The sequence below is a fragment of the Triticum dicoccoides genome, chromosome 5A (genome assembly GCF_002162155.2).
Source record: "Triticum dicoccoides isolate Atlit2015 ecotype Zavitan chromosome 5A, WEW_v2.0, whole genome shotgun sequence".
NCBI classification, from domain to species: Eukaryota; Viridiplantae; Streptophyta; class Magnoliopsida; order Poales; family Poaceae; genus Triticum; species Triticum dicoccoides.
In genome coordinates this window covers 309,960,012-309,973,767 of record NC_041388.1, presented here as the reverse complement: position 1 = coordinate 309,973,767, position 13,756 = coordinate 309,960,012, and the positions used below count along the sequence as shown (strand labels likewise).

General features: G+C 48.2%; 1 pseudogene; it reads right to left on the bottom strand.

Moving 5' to 3' along the window:
* Positions 1-9,704: 9,704 nt before the first annotated feature.
* Positions 9,705-10,903, bottom strand: LOC119299471 (annotated as a pseudogene).
* Between the last annotated feature and the right edge of the window lie 2,853 nt (positions 10,904-13,756).

The window sequence follows — 13,756 nt, the reverse complement described above, 5'->3', positions numbered from 1 at the left end:
TAACCACGGCAGCTGAGGCGGTGCTGCTAAAGGCCCTTGGCATTGTGCATGACGATCTGGCAGTGCACGATGGCGCGCTGGGACAATTGCATGAACTGTTCGACTCGCCAATCCAGGAGCCCTAGCTCAAGGCGATTGCGGCCATTTTCGGCAAATCTATCCCGTTTGACCTGGGCAAGGAGGAGGCCACGAGGGTGATTGTGCTTGCCTAATTGGCAGGCCCCGGCGCGACTATCTGCTGCTATGTCGTCGCCCAATCTAGAGTTGGTGTGCTGGAATATGCGCGGCCTCAACAGTCCCGCGAAGAAAAAGGCGCTGCGGGAATTCGCAGATACGACTCACCCGGCGATTTTCTATATTCAGGAGACTAAATTGGCATGTATTGATGATTTTACGGTTATGCAATGTTTAGGCCCCGCCTATGACGGGTTTGCTTATCTTCCGGCGATTGAGACCAGGGGGTATCATGGTTGCCTGGAACTCTTCGTTGGCGCGCATTTCGAACCATGTGCTTGACACAAACTTTTTCACGGGCTACGTGACACCCATCGATGGTGTGCCCTGGTGGCTAACCACCGTCTATGGCCCGCAAGAAGATGAGGAGAAAATCGCCTTCCTGGAAGAACTAACTGCTAGAAGGCAGCTTTGCCCAGGGCCATGGCTTGTCATTGGCGACTTCAACATGATTATGCAAGCCTCGGACAAAAGCAATACGAACCTGGATAGGAGAATGATGCACAGGTTTCGCCAATTCGTTGATGGCACTGGTTTGAAAGAATTGTTCCTACATGGCAGGAAGTTCACTTGGAGTAACGAACACGAGGCCCCGACCCTCACCAAAATCGACAGAGCGCTGGTTTCGGTGGATCGGGAGATGGAGCACCCGGATTGCCTTCTGCAGGCCTTGTCGATGGCTTCATCGGACCACTGCCTGCTGCACTTGGCTCTGCATGAGCATTTGCACCCACACCGGAGGTTTAGGTTTGAGCTGTTCTGGACAAAGCTCGAGGGATTTGAGGATGCGGTGAGAGAAGCCTGGCAATGCGACCAGGAGATCACCGACCCCTTTATGAGGATCGACCTCCTGCTCCGGAACATGGCGAGATTTCTTACGGCTTGGGGTCAGAAGAAAACGGGCAATGTTAAGCTGCTTATAGCTATCGCCAATTGGGTTATTTTCCAGCTGGACGTTGCTCAGGAAAGAAGGAGGCTCTCTGAGGGAGAGAGGTGGTTGAGGAGAACTCTCAAGCTGACCACCTTGGGTCTAGCTTCGCTAGAGAGGACAATTGCATGGCAGAGGTCTAGAATTAGATGGCTCCAGGATGGTGACGCTAGCTCCAAACTGTTCTACCTCGTGGCCAACGGCAGAAAAGTTAAGAATTTCATCCCTGCTCTCTCACATGAGGGAAACCTGATCACGAATCAAATTGGCAAGGAACACATCTTCTACGATACTTACAAGGAGTTGCTGGGTACGACCACTATCCGCGAGCACACTTTGGACCTAGACTTTCTAGGCATCACACCCTTGAACTTGGAGGATCAGACCGTGATATTTATAGAGGAGGAGGTGTGGGCAACCATCAAGGAGATGCCCTCGGACCGTGCCCCGGGTCCGGACGGATTTATTGGTATTTTCTTCCAGAAAGCTTGGAGCATCATCAAGGATGATATTATGGCAGTGATTCACAAGATCTTCATGGATAATGGGCATGGCTTTGGCCGGCTCAACCAGGCCTTGATTACTCTCATTCCCAAGAGGTCGGACGCCTGCCATGTTGGAGACTTCAGACCCATAACGTTGGTGCACAGTTTGCCCAAAATCTACTCGAAGCTTCTGTCCAAAAGGCTATACCCTCGCATGTGTGAACTTGTGCAAGCAAACCAATTGGCTTTCATAAAAGGGAGAAACTTGCATGACAACTTCGTGCTAGTTCGACAAGTGGCCAGATCCCCTCACCATAGGAAGGCCAAGGGAGTTATGCTTAAGCTGGACATATCTCGTGCTTTCGACACCATAGCATGGCCCTTCCTTTTTGAAGTTCTCAGGGCCAAGGGATTCCCTGATCTTTGGCTTTCATGGATTGCAACCCTACTCACCACAGCTTCGTCTAGAGTGGTAGTAAATGGATATGCTGGGCCGAAATTCATGCATGCCCAAGGCCTCAAACAAGGCGATCCGATCTCTCCCCTTCTCTTTGTCATCGCCATGGATGTCCTGACATCGATCGTGTCTAAAGGCCAGGAGATGGGAGTCCTCAGTACGATGCCAGGCTGCTCCTCGATGCAAAGAATATCGATATATGCTGATGATGTGGTGCTATTTATCCGGCCTTCTCTGCCTGATCTCTGGTTCATCAAAGAGGCCATGCTCATCTTTGGGACAGCATCGGGACTGAAAATTAACTTTGCTAAATCTGCGGCAATTCTGATACGCGAGGAGGAGGGAGACAAGGAACTTGTAGCTGCTGCCCTACCATGGAAGATGGACAAATTCCCATGCAAATACTTCGGGTTGCAGCTATCTATTTGGCAACTGACTCGAGCGAAGTGGCAACCGATTGTGGACAACGTTTTGAACTTCCTCCCTGGATGGCAACGAGGACTTATTACTCGTGCGGGCCGGCTGGTTCTCGTTCATGACATCGTTATGGCTAGGCCGACGCATCATCTTCATGTGGCAGATGCACCAAAATGGGCTGTTGAGTGTGTGAACAAGAGATGTCGAGCCTTCTTCTGGGAAGGAACAGAGCAGATTCATGGAGGGCAGTGCTTAGTCTCTTGGCAAAAGGTATGTAGACCTAAAGAGCTCGGCGGCCTCGGCATCATGGACCTAAAGAGACACGGTCTAGCTTTAAGACTGCGCTGGGAGTGGATGCGTCGCACCGATCCTTCTAAACCATGGCACGGTCTGCCGATGACTTGCGACCCACAAGTTCAGATAGCTTTCAACAGCTTGGTGCATTGGAGATTAGGATCTGGGGATAAGGTGCTATTTTGGAAGGACAGATGGATCGATGGGGCCTCGATCGATGATATTGCACCTGATGTCAAGAAACTGATTCGCACCCAAACCGTCAACAAGAGATTGGTGAAGGATGGATTGCTGAATCATAGATGGGCATCGGACATAGCAAGAGAGTTGTCCACTGATGGCCTAATCCAGCTGATCCGACTTTGGGAGATCATGTTGAACACGCAGCTCATCCCCAACCAGCAAGATGAGGCGATCTGGCCATGGAACGAACGCGGAGTCTACACTTCTGCTTCGGCTTATAAGATGCTCTTCATGAGAGCAATTAAGGCCGCTTTTGCTTGCTGGATCTGGAAGTGTTGGGCGCCTTTACCCATCAAAATCTTCATGTGGCTAGCTTTGCAATACCGTTTCTGGACTTCTGACCGTAGGCTGCGACATGGTCTGCAAGAACAAACTTCATCTTGCTTTCTTTGCGACCAAGAAGAGGACAACGTAGACCACATTATGACTCAATGTACCTACTCTAAGCAAGTATGGTTCACGACCTTCTCCAGAAGCAGGATAGATACACTACTCATACCCGATGGCAACAACACTCTGGAGACTTGGTGGGGTGCTGCTCGCAAACACATCCACAAAACACACCGTCGTGCTTTCGACTCACTTGTGAGCCTAGTTTGTTGGAGCATATGGAAACAAAGAAACAACCGAGTGTTCCGCGATAATTCCAGTTGGATGAGTGCCACGGAGCTAGTCACAAGGATCTTCGAAGAGGTACATTTGTGGACGCTTGCAGGAGGAAAAGGAGTTAGCGTGTGGTGTGAGTAGTAGTGTGAGATAGCAGGAGTAGGAGTGGAGTGTCCTTCATGCCTGAGACGACTTGTGGCTTTGATGCATCTAAACTCTTGTACATACGCTTTCTATCTTCTATCAAGCTATGGTACGCAATTTGTGTGCTCTCGAAAAAAATAGTACTAACATAATGGTTCTTTTATCTATTTTGCCATTGGTTGTGTCGGCACTCCTTCATTTTCGCCACTACAAGTGTCAACAACTCAAAAATGCCATATTTTCATTAAATGTGTGCTAAAAATGCAACTCACCATCGCACGGTTAAAGGCCACTAACCGGAGTGCAATGGCCAAATTACCACGGCCAATTGTCTTTGACCGACGATAAAGGTGTCGACTATCATTTCTAAGCACACGCTTAACAGAAGGATTGCATTTTTAGATAGTTGACACTTTTAGTGCCAAAATCGAATAGTATGACACAACTAGTGACAGAACTAATAAGAAAACTAACATAACTGTTGTTATTGTGCATCACAGAAACTTGACATCTACCAAGTAAATTTCGCTCAATACTAATTTCATCATTGACACGAATTTTACTACTCCTTCGGATCCATATTACTTGCCGCTCCGATCCATATTACTTGTTGCTTAAACGGATGTATCTACTACTGGATCGAAGGGAGTGTCTCAACAACTGCCCATGTTGAACTTGCCACTGTTCCTTGCTCTTCTACTTCCCACTCAAGACAATCGGCGATGAAATGGCTATTCTTCTTGCATTTGAAACAATTATTTTCACTAGAGGAATTTGAGCTTGAGACGGAATTTGTGTTACTTTTCGAATTCTTCATCTTGCATTTGAAACAATAAAGTTCAGTCAACGACGGGGTCATCCACCTAGACGCCACTTGGCTCTCTCTTTCGCTCAGGACCAAATTGTCACATCTGCCACAAGTTTTAGAGCGGCGTGGTGGACATTTTCAAATTGTTCTAGGGCTTGGGTGCTTTTGACTCATTTACTTGTGTTGCATGGGCCCACCTTTGTAGGGCCACGAGTAATCATCTGACTGGCCAAGGACAAGAACGAGGGATCACCCTTGTGAACACAGGCAAAATTTTGTGTTTTGACTCTTTTGGAGAAGTCGTTCGGGATTTGACCCTAGTTTGTAAAAATTCAGGATCTGACCCTTTTCCTACCACCAAGGGGCATGGCGGTAGGGTATAACAGCCTACCGCCGAGGTCCCTGGCCGTAGGGTTGCACGTCCTATCGCAAAAAAAAATAAGTTTCAGACACAATGCGTGTGTGCACCTACCGCCGGGCACCTTGATGGTAGGGTTACGCATGCTACCGCCATCCCCTGTGGCGGTAGGGATGTGTTGTGCTGACGTGGTCAAGTTTGTTACCGTCAGGGGCCTTGGTGGTAGGCTGCTATACCCTACCGCTATACCCCCTGGCGGTAGGAAAGGGTCAGATCCTAAATTTTTTTCAAACTAAAGTACTTCCTCATAAAGGGTTAAACACGAAATTTAGCCGCGAACACAGTTCTGCCTGTTGTCCAATTCTGCAGCATGGGGACAAGAATCCTTACTTTTTCCTCAGCTTTGGCAAGGTAAATTAGACTTTCATCGAACTGGAAACTGCATTGCTGACCAACAACAGAAAGCGTCTGTAGTCTGTACAATGTAAAGCAACGCTATGGGTAGAGAGCTTCAACTGCTCTGTCCGGCACCATCTTTATCTTCGGTCAGCCCACAGTCCGGTCCTGCAGTATGTAGACAACACACCCTTGCTCTTTTTTTTCTTTTACTCAGCTTTGGCTTGCACAGTGAAAACTGAAAGGCCATAACTTACACCAGATAGGAAACTGTCTCCCTTTGGTTCCCAAGCAAGTATAAAAGGCTTGCCCCAGACTGCGCAACTAATTGAGCATAGCTTTACGTGGTCTGTTTCCCGGCGAACAAAGGCCCTGTTTGGATTTTCTAACTCAGTTAGAGATTAGAGTTAGATTCTAACCTTGAACTAACTCTAAACTAACTCTAGCTAGAGAGGTGTTTGGATGGCAGGGTTAGATGAAGCGCGGATACGGCGAGACGCCTTCACGGACAGTGCGAGAGGTAGGGAGGAAGAGGAGGAGAAGCTTCGAGGAAGTGAGGAGGGATCTGCTGCAGGAAAAGCGAGAGAAAAATGTGTTTTTTAATGGTCCTAAAAAGAACTAACCCAAATAAGCACCTCTTGAATGGGTTAGACTTTTTGAATGGGTTAGATGCATCTAACCCAAACTAACCCTTCTGTTTGAATATTTTTGGGTTAGTTGAGTCCAAACTAACCCAAACTAACTCTAATCCATGGATCCAAACAGAGCCAAAGTTGGCTCGCGGCAGGGTTGACGGAATCGTGGTGACACAGGCGCATACTACCTACGTATTTCCAGACGAACGCAAGCTCACGGGTTCCAGTCCAGCGAGCATATGTAGCACTAAACTACATGTTCTGCTGAATGATGAATGCTACATGTTCTACACAAATTCGCTCAAGAGCAGTATTGAAACTAAGCTACAACATTTTTATTTTACTTTTGAAACTAAACTACCTAGGTTGAAGACTTGAACCAGTCCCTACGGAGACAATTAAATCTGGTTGTGTCCACGGTACACAACCATGCAGTTCAACAAATCAGGAGAATAGAATGTTAAGAATCAAAAGTGCGATGAGTATTACTGGCATGCTTAGATAACAGTTTTGAGAATATCAAGTCTAAATGATGCTTAGATAAAATACAAATATAGGAGCTGACATTGCTTAGATAGTCTAATTAAACAAGGTAATAGGAGCGCTTCTTCCTCTCGCGTTGCGTGAAGGTGCACATGGCATTAGTGAGCCGAGGTGATAGGATTCCAACTGACTTCAAATAAAAACTGTGCTGATTCCGATCTCAGAAGTCAGGAACCTGATTCACATAAATTGCAGATATAAGCCATAAAAGCTAAACTGATAAGCAAAAGGAAATTTTAAGCTTATATATAGATGGTGTTACAAAAACTGAAACAGGCCTGAGAACTCACTTTTCCAATAAAAAAAATTCTGAAAGAGTTTTCTGAGAGTTTGCACAATTTCAGCTGAACTGAAAAGTGCTGAGTATTCTGAGAAGAATATTGTATCAATTGGGCTGTTTGCTAAAATGAAAAACTATTGACCAGTAGATTGCTATTCAGAACATTAAGCCATGTCTATGTACAAGCAAACTGCGATCACAAACATTAGGCCAGTGTACAAGTAAAGCAAAAGACTGCTGACAGCATTTAATGATTTTAAGCAATGAAAAATTCAAAATATAAGGTACTTCCACGGGAAAAAAACTATTTAAGTGCTAATGAGATGATGAACATAATTAAGGTTGACCAAATACTACTCATTCAATAAAAAAATGACCAAATTTTAGGAAACACGCCGTTATGGTTATTTCTGGCTCTCTCCTTTTTAAGGCAGAGTTTAGCTAATGGTTAATTAATGGCTGCGACCAGCAGAACAAGTAGGAATGTTTACTCTATTCGTTCTAGTAGTTGTTAACGGCTGTAACAAATAGCAATATTTAATTCGTTCAACAAACTCCATTGAATTGCGAAAGCGTTGGTATGCGAAATATGACAGACCGGGATAGAAATGAACATGCGTGCAGTGTAGCTAGAGACTATGATCCATGTAAAGGAAGAACGTATATGTATGCATTAGACCTTCTACCACCAGCATATATCGAAACCGGAATCGAGAAAGAAATCATGACTAGAAATTCTAAAATAGACATGTATTTTGGATTGATTGCTTCACATTTGTTACCACTTTGAGCACAGTGGCTTCAGAGGCCTGTCTTGCAATAAGAAATCCTGGCAACTTTGCAAAATCCGACAACAAATGGATATATATGTGCTACCAACGCCAGCAGCGTAAACTAAATCGAATGCACCTCGCAAACCTCTTTTTACCGGATACGGTACCTACCGGCAAACCATCTGCCACTCAAATGCGAAGTGATTCGTGCTATAGGAAGGCCCACAGACAATGTATAGATGTGTATAATGAGAGTCTATCTCTTGTATCTTTATTAATAGTCAAATCAATGTCAGATGAAAGGGGCCCATGTCAGCAATATAGTTATACTTGACGCATGCATGGTCCATTCTCTCTCCTCGTTCTCACGTACTGAAGATGTATCACATGTCAGACTAATTCATGTCCTTTATTTTCTCTTTGGCAATTTCATTCATTCATATATTTTAAACTGCAACTTGATTTTTGAAACTTTTTATATATTTGAACTCCTGATGCACAGACCTTCAGAACAAGATCAATCTTGAATACATTCAAACATCTTTTAATTTCAACATTTCAAATGAGTGAAACATGTTTTGTAAAATACACGAAATAAGTATTTGAGCAAAACCAAAACATGTGAGACAGATTATTTCAAAAAAAATTATAAACGAGCGAAATCTATTTTATGAAGCGAATGAAATTGTTTTTTCATTTCATTTAAATTTCAGTTATTCAAGTTAAATTTTATATTTCAAACATTTGAAACTAACTTTTGAGATGATTGAAATACATTTTAATATATTTCGTAAATACAAAGCGGAATTAGTTTTTGAGATATATTTTGTAATGAGTGAAATCAGTTTTATGAAATGGGTTATTTCAATTAACTGAAATATGTTTTTTGAATTCAATGAAAACAATTTTATGAATTGAATGAAATCATTGTTTGAATGAGTGAAATATAATTTTTTAAATGAGCGTAATCCGTTTTATGAAGCGAGCGATTTTTTTTCTTTTCAATTGAGTGAAATCGGTTTTTTTAAATAATTGAAATGAGTAATTTGAAACAAGTGACATCAAATGAGTGAAGTTAGTTCTATGAAATAATTTAAGTTTATTTTTTTGACATATACCAGCTTCTCGAAACAAGAATATTTTTATTTTCAAATGAGTGAAATTAGTTTTTCAAATTATTGAAACAGGTATTTCTTTCAATTGAACGACTCAAATCAGTTGTATCAAATGAGTGAAATGTGTTGTTTGATTCAATGAGTGAAATCAGTTATCTGAAATGTTTGAAATAAATTGTCGAATGAGTGATATCCATCATTTCGAATGGGCCTAAATCCATCTTTTGAAATTGAGTGAAATATGTTTATTCAAATGATTGAAAATGAACGAAACACTAGAAAAAACTTTGTGTGTTCCATATTCCAGATTGTGAAAAATGAGCGAAACACTAGGAAAAGCTAGAAAAAATGTTTTCCTATCAAATATATCCGTGTCTCTTTGAGTTCCATATTCCAGTTTATGAAAATGAGTGAAACACTAGAAAAAACTTTTATGACATAGTGAAACAATCTAATGGTTTATGAAAGTGATTTCAAACAAGATTGAAATACATAAAATAAAATATATTTCAAACATATCCAAAATTGATCTTGTTCTGAAGGTCTTGTCACCATGAATTTAAATATATAAAAAATTCAATAATAGACATTTGGTTCAAAAGATATGAATCATTAAAAATATGAGGAGAAAAATAAAAGCATGCCATATGTATGGCTTGAGAGAATGCATGCATGCATGCACCGTTCTCCCCACTCTAACTCTCTCTCTTCTGTAAAGCTGACAATACCTGACACCAGTACATGTATTGCTATGTCTAATCTAATATCTGGAAATAGAGTATAAGATATGCACAGATCTTGACAAAAGTGATGGATGGTGGATTGGTCACCCGTACATACCAGCACCGGTAAAATAACTTAGTCGGAATGCACCTATCATCACATGCACATGCAAGGAACAACTCAAGGCAGCATTAAGCATATGATCAAGCAACGTCGATGAGTGGTATCTTGAAGAGGGAAGGAGGTTTTACCAATCACGGGGAAGTCAGTATTCTGGAGCGAGGAACGCAGGCGGCCACGCGAGGAAGTAGGCGTAGATCGGATGGCCGTACTCCTTGCCATGTTTGGTGTGCAGGCGCTCGATCGGTTTTGATGAACACCTTGCCGGTACGCCCCGCGTCCATGTCGCTGGGCCACACACTGTAGACCCTGTGGGCAAGGTCCATGGGCAGGCCTGGCACTGCATCCCACACCACGCGCATGTTGAGCATCTCCCTGTCCAGAAGCTGCCAGCCGTTGTCGCTCCCCCTAGCCTCCTCGCGGACCCAGAGCTGCAGCTGCCTTGAACGACTCTCCACGGCCAGGAGGCAAAGCCGTCCGTCCTCCGGCGTCTCCCCGACGCGGTACGTGCAGAAATCGTCCGACAGTGCAGCTGGCGCCAGCAGGTAGGACAAGTGCAGCGTCGCAGGGTCCAGCACGAGCATGCGGTAGGAGTTGCAGATGTGCCAGTAGAGCTTCCGGCGGCGTGCACGCAGCGTCGCTCGAACCACCAGGGGTCAAAACCGACCTCTACCTCCATGGTCTGCGGGAGCGCGCGCCAGCTGCATCGGCCGTCGTCCACGGACGCGACCCAGGCGCGCGGGTGCCCGTCGTCGATGGCGAAGCAGACGACCTCGAAGCAGAGCTTGCTCGGGTGCGCGCGGGAGAGCAGTGCGGAGCCGACGTAGTACCTGGAGCGGCGCCAGCGGTGGTCGTCGGGCACCGTGTCGCGCGACGGCGGCGGCGGGTGGCCGGGTCGATGACGAGGAAGCGTGGGAGGATCCCCTTGGGGAGCGACCCGAGCGGTTCGAGAAGCAGGAGGCCTTGGTGGCAGTCGTGGAGCACGAAGCGGGAGGCCTCCGGAGCGAAGTCGAGGGAGAGGTTCGGGGCGGAGGCGTCCAAGGGAGCGAAGACGGCAGGGGTGTCAATTTCCTTGGATGACTTGGGCATGGGCGGCGGCAAACCGGTGGCGGTGGGGTGGAAGAAGTAGCCGAGGAGAGGAGCGGTGCGGGGGAGGCAGCGTGCGGCTACGCGGCGCCAGCGGTGGCAGGCGAGGGCGGCACGGAGAAGGTCGGCGAGGGAGAGGCGACGGAGAATGTCGCGGAGCATGTCCACGGTGAGGGCATCGACCGTCGTCCCCGACTTTGCAGCCCCCGTCTGTGGCTCCTCCACCGGCGGTGGCGTAGGGAGAGATGGTCCGGCCATGGTTTGGCTTTGCAAGGAAGGAGCAGTAGGCTTGGACGGAGGGAGGTGTTTTTCTGTACCGACGAAAAGAGCGGAGTACCGAGATCTGCCAAGGTGTTCTCATAGCTCATGTTCAGAAACAGGCTCTCGTGTAACGATCGGCTGTAAAGGCGAGGCTGGCTAAATGGATATTTTTGCAGCCTCTGTCTCCGAAGCCTGGAGTTGGCGGTTCATCTCTTCTGGGAGTGCCGTTCTCCCGTCAAATTTGGACAGTTTTCTTTGCCAGAGCCGGCTGCGAGGAAATGGTCACCGCCAAATCGCCGCTCCACTCTACAATGCAGCACTGCCTGCAAATAATACGTCACGCGCCAGCGGGAGCGCGAAAGGGCTTCAGAACGATGCTTTTTGATCGCCTGAAACTTGTAGAAGGAGAGAAACGCATGCGTCTTCAGGGAAAAGCTACCATGCCGCAATGACGTCACCCGCGCCATCAGGCTGGATTGCAAGCACCGGCGCGCCGTCGGTGCCGCCTGCCTAGAGCCCTCGTTCGGGGTCTATCCAGCGAGATAGCACCTTCATGATCGCTCCTTGTGAGCTCTAGTTTTCTCTTTCTTCTTTTACGTGTTCTTTTTTCAACCATGATCACTTGATCCTCCATGTATTTCTCATTGCTTTCTTCTAAATTAATGAAGCCGGCCAAACCTGGTCTTTCAAAAAAAAAAGAGCAGAGTACATTTGGATCAGGCTTTGGGAAGGAAAAGCAGCCTAGAGCTGCAGTACTGTTGACCAAACCATTTAGAGCATCTTCAGCCGTGCCCCCAACAAGACCCCCTAGACGACTTTTCGACTGCCAGCGTAAAAAATCGGCCCAGTCGCGCTCTCAAGGGCCCAATTTTCGCTAGCTCCGGCCGAAATTGGCGCCGGCGGACCCAACCCGAACCCGACGTGCTGGGGGCGCTCGGGGCGTCGGGCGAATCTTTTTTGGCGCGAAAGAGCCGTGGGCCCTTCTTGCCAGCGACTTGTCTCGCTTCTCGCCGCGTCGTCGTCCTCATCGCCTCGTTTTCCGCGGCGAATCAATGCCAAAGTTGTCGCGTGCTGCCGCCTCCGCCATTAATGCCTCACGGGCGGCGGTGTGAAGACGAGACGACGCGCGTCCCCTCGCATGCCACGCGTAACGCGGCGGCCACGCGTACGCACGGCGCTTCCGCCTATATAAAGCCGACCCCAGCGCGCCGGTGGCACGCACAGAGTCTCCAACGCTGACGAGCCCTTTCTCCTCCTTCCTCCCTCTCCTCTCGCCGTCTCCAATTCAAAGAATGGCCGAGCGCTTCCCAGGCGACGGCGCGGCGGCGAACGGTTTCGGCCACCGCCACCTTCACGAGGACGAAACTCGGCTCCTCTTCGAGGCCGAGTACCCGGTCCCGCCGGACATGCGGGTGCCCGGGGCGTGGAGAATCAGCGCCGGTGGGGTCCGGTGCCACCACCGCCCACCGGGGCGGCGCATCCTGCGAAGATCGCGCGTATCCGCGCCTCCCTACCGCGGGCGGCGAGGGACGTGCCACGCTACGTCCCAGACAGCCCGCTCTGTGAGCCATACTTCCGGCGCCGCCACGCCGAGCAGCTTGAGGCCACCAACGGCGTCGTACCCTCCGGCAGGCTCAACTCCGAGGGGCGGCGCCGATGGTGGGGCGTGCCCGGCCGCACGCTGGAGGCCGTCCTCGAGTATATCGAGGGCGGCAACACGCCGAGGCTGGAGTACCCCGACCCCCCGTCCTTCTCTCGCCGCCGTGGGAGCTCGTGGACGCCGAGGCGCATGGACCCCGGGGCGTACTCCTCCTCGTCCGGTCGGTCGGCCGGCTCCCCCTGCCTCCGCCCCGTCAAGCCGGAGTCCCAGGACACGCGTGTCAGCCGGCGTCCGCATCGGCGACTCCACCCCCGCCTCTGGCCGCCTCGTCCTCGTCGCGCCCAAGCCGGAGCCCGGCCTACCCCCGGAGTACGAGGAGATAGCCCGACGCGGCTTCTCCGATGACAATGCCCTACGATGGGCGCGCGACGACTACCTCCGCGACGAGATGGTCTAGCAGCGCCGGGCCTTGGAGGAGATAGCCGCCCGCAAACGTGGGCGCGAGGACGAGCACGACATCGTGGTCCTCGACAACGACGACGAGGACGCCCCCGGACCGTCCAACCTGCCGCGCCAACCGGGGGAGGGTTGCAGCAGAGACGGCGACCGCGGCGGAGGCGACGACTACACGCGGTTCTACCGCCTCCTCGGCATGTAGAACTACAAGGGCGGCAGGTGACGAGGAGCGGCGAGGAAGACGACGAGGAGCAGACTAGTAGCGTTTTTTTCTTTTTTGTAAAATATTTTAAATATAAACGAACTCGCCGAAGTTTGATTTAATTTGCGCCGTGTTTGTGACAAAATTTAAGTTTTCAAAAAAAACGTGGGCGCCGCGACTGGGGGGCATCACGCCCCCAGCACACGGTTTAGCGTCGGTGCGCCCCCAATTGGCGATTTTAGGCACCTCCTGGGGGGCCAATGGTTGGAAATGCTCTTACCTCTATATTTTGAACTTGACACAGCACTCACCTTGGGTGAACTCTCTTCGAAATATGAAATTTGAAATGCTCTGCTTAATTCTTGTGAAGCGAGTAAAGAATTATTCTGATTCTACCTAAAAAAGAATTGTTCTAGCTCACATCCATATCGCTATGCTTTTTCATGAGAATTTAATACAGCCCATGACCAAAATTATTTATTGACACGAGGGTGTTTATCTATTTTGCCGTTAGTTCTGTAGCACTACTTCATTTTGCCACTACAAGTTTGAAAAAACTCAAAAATGCCATCCTTTCATTAAATGGGTGCTC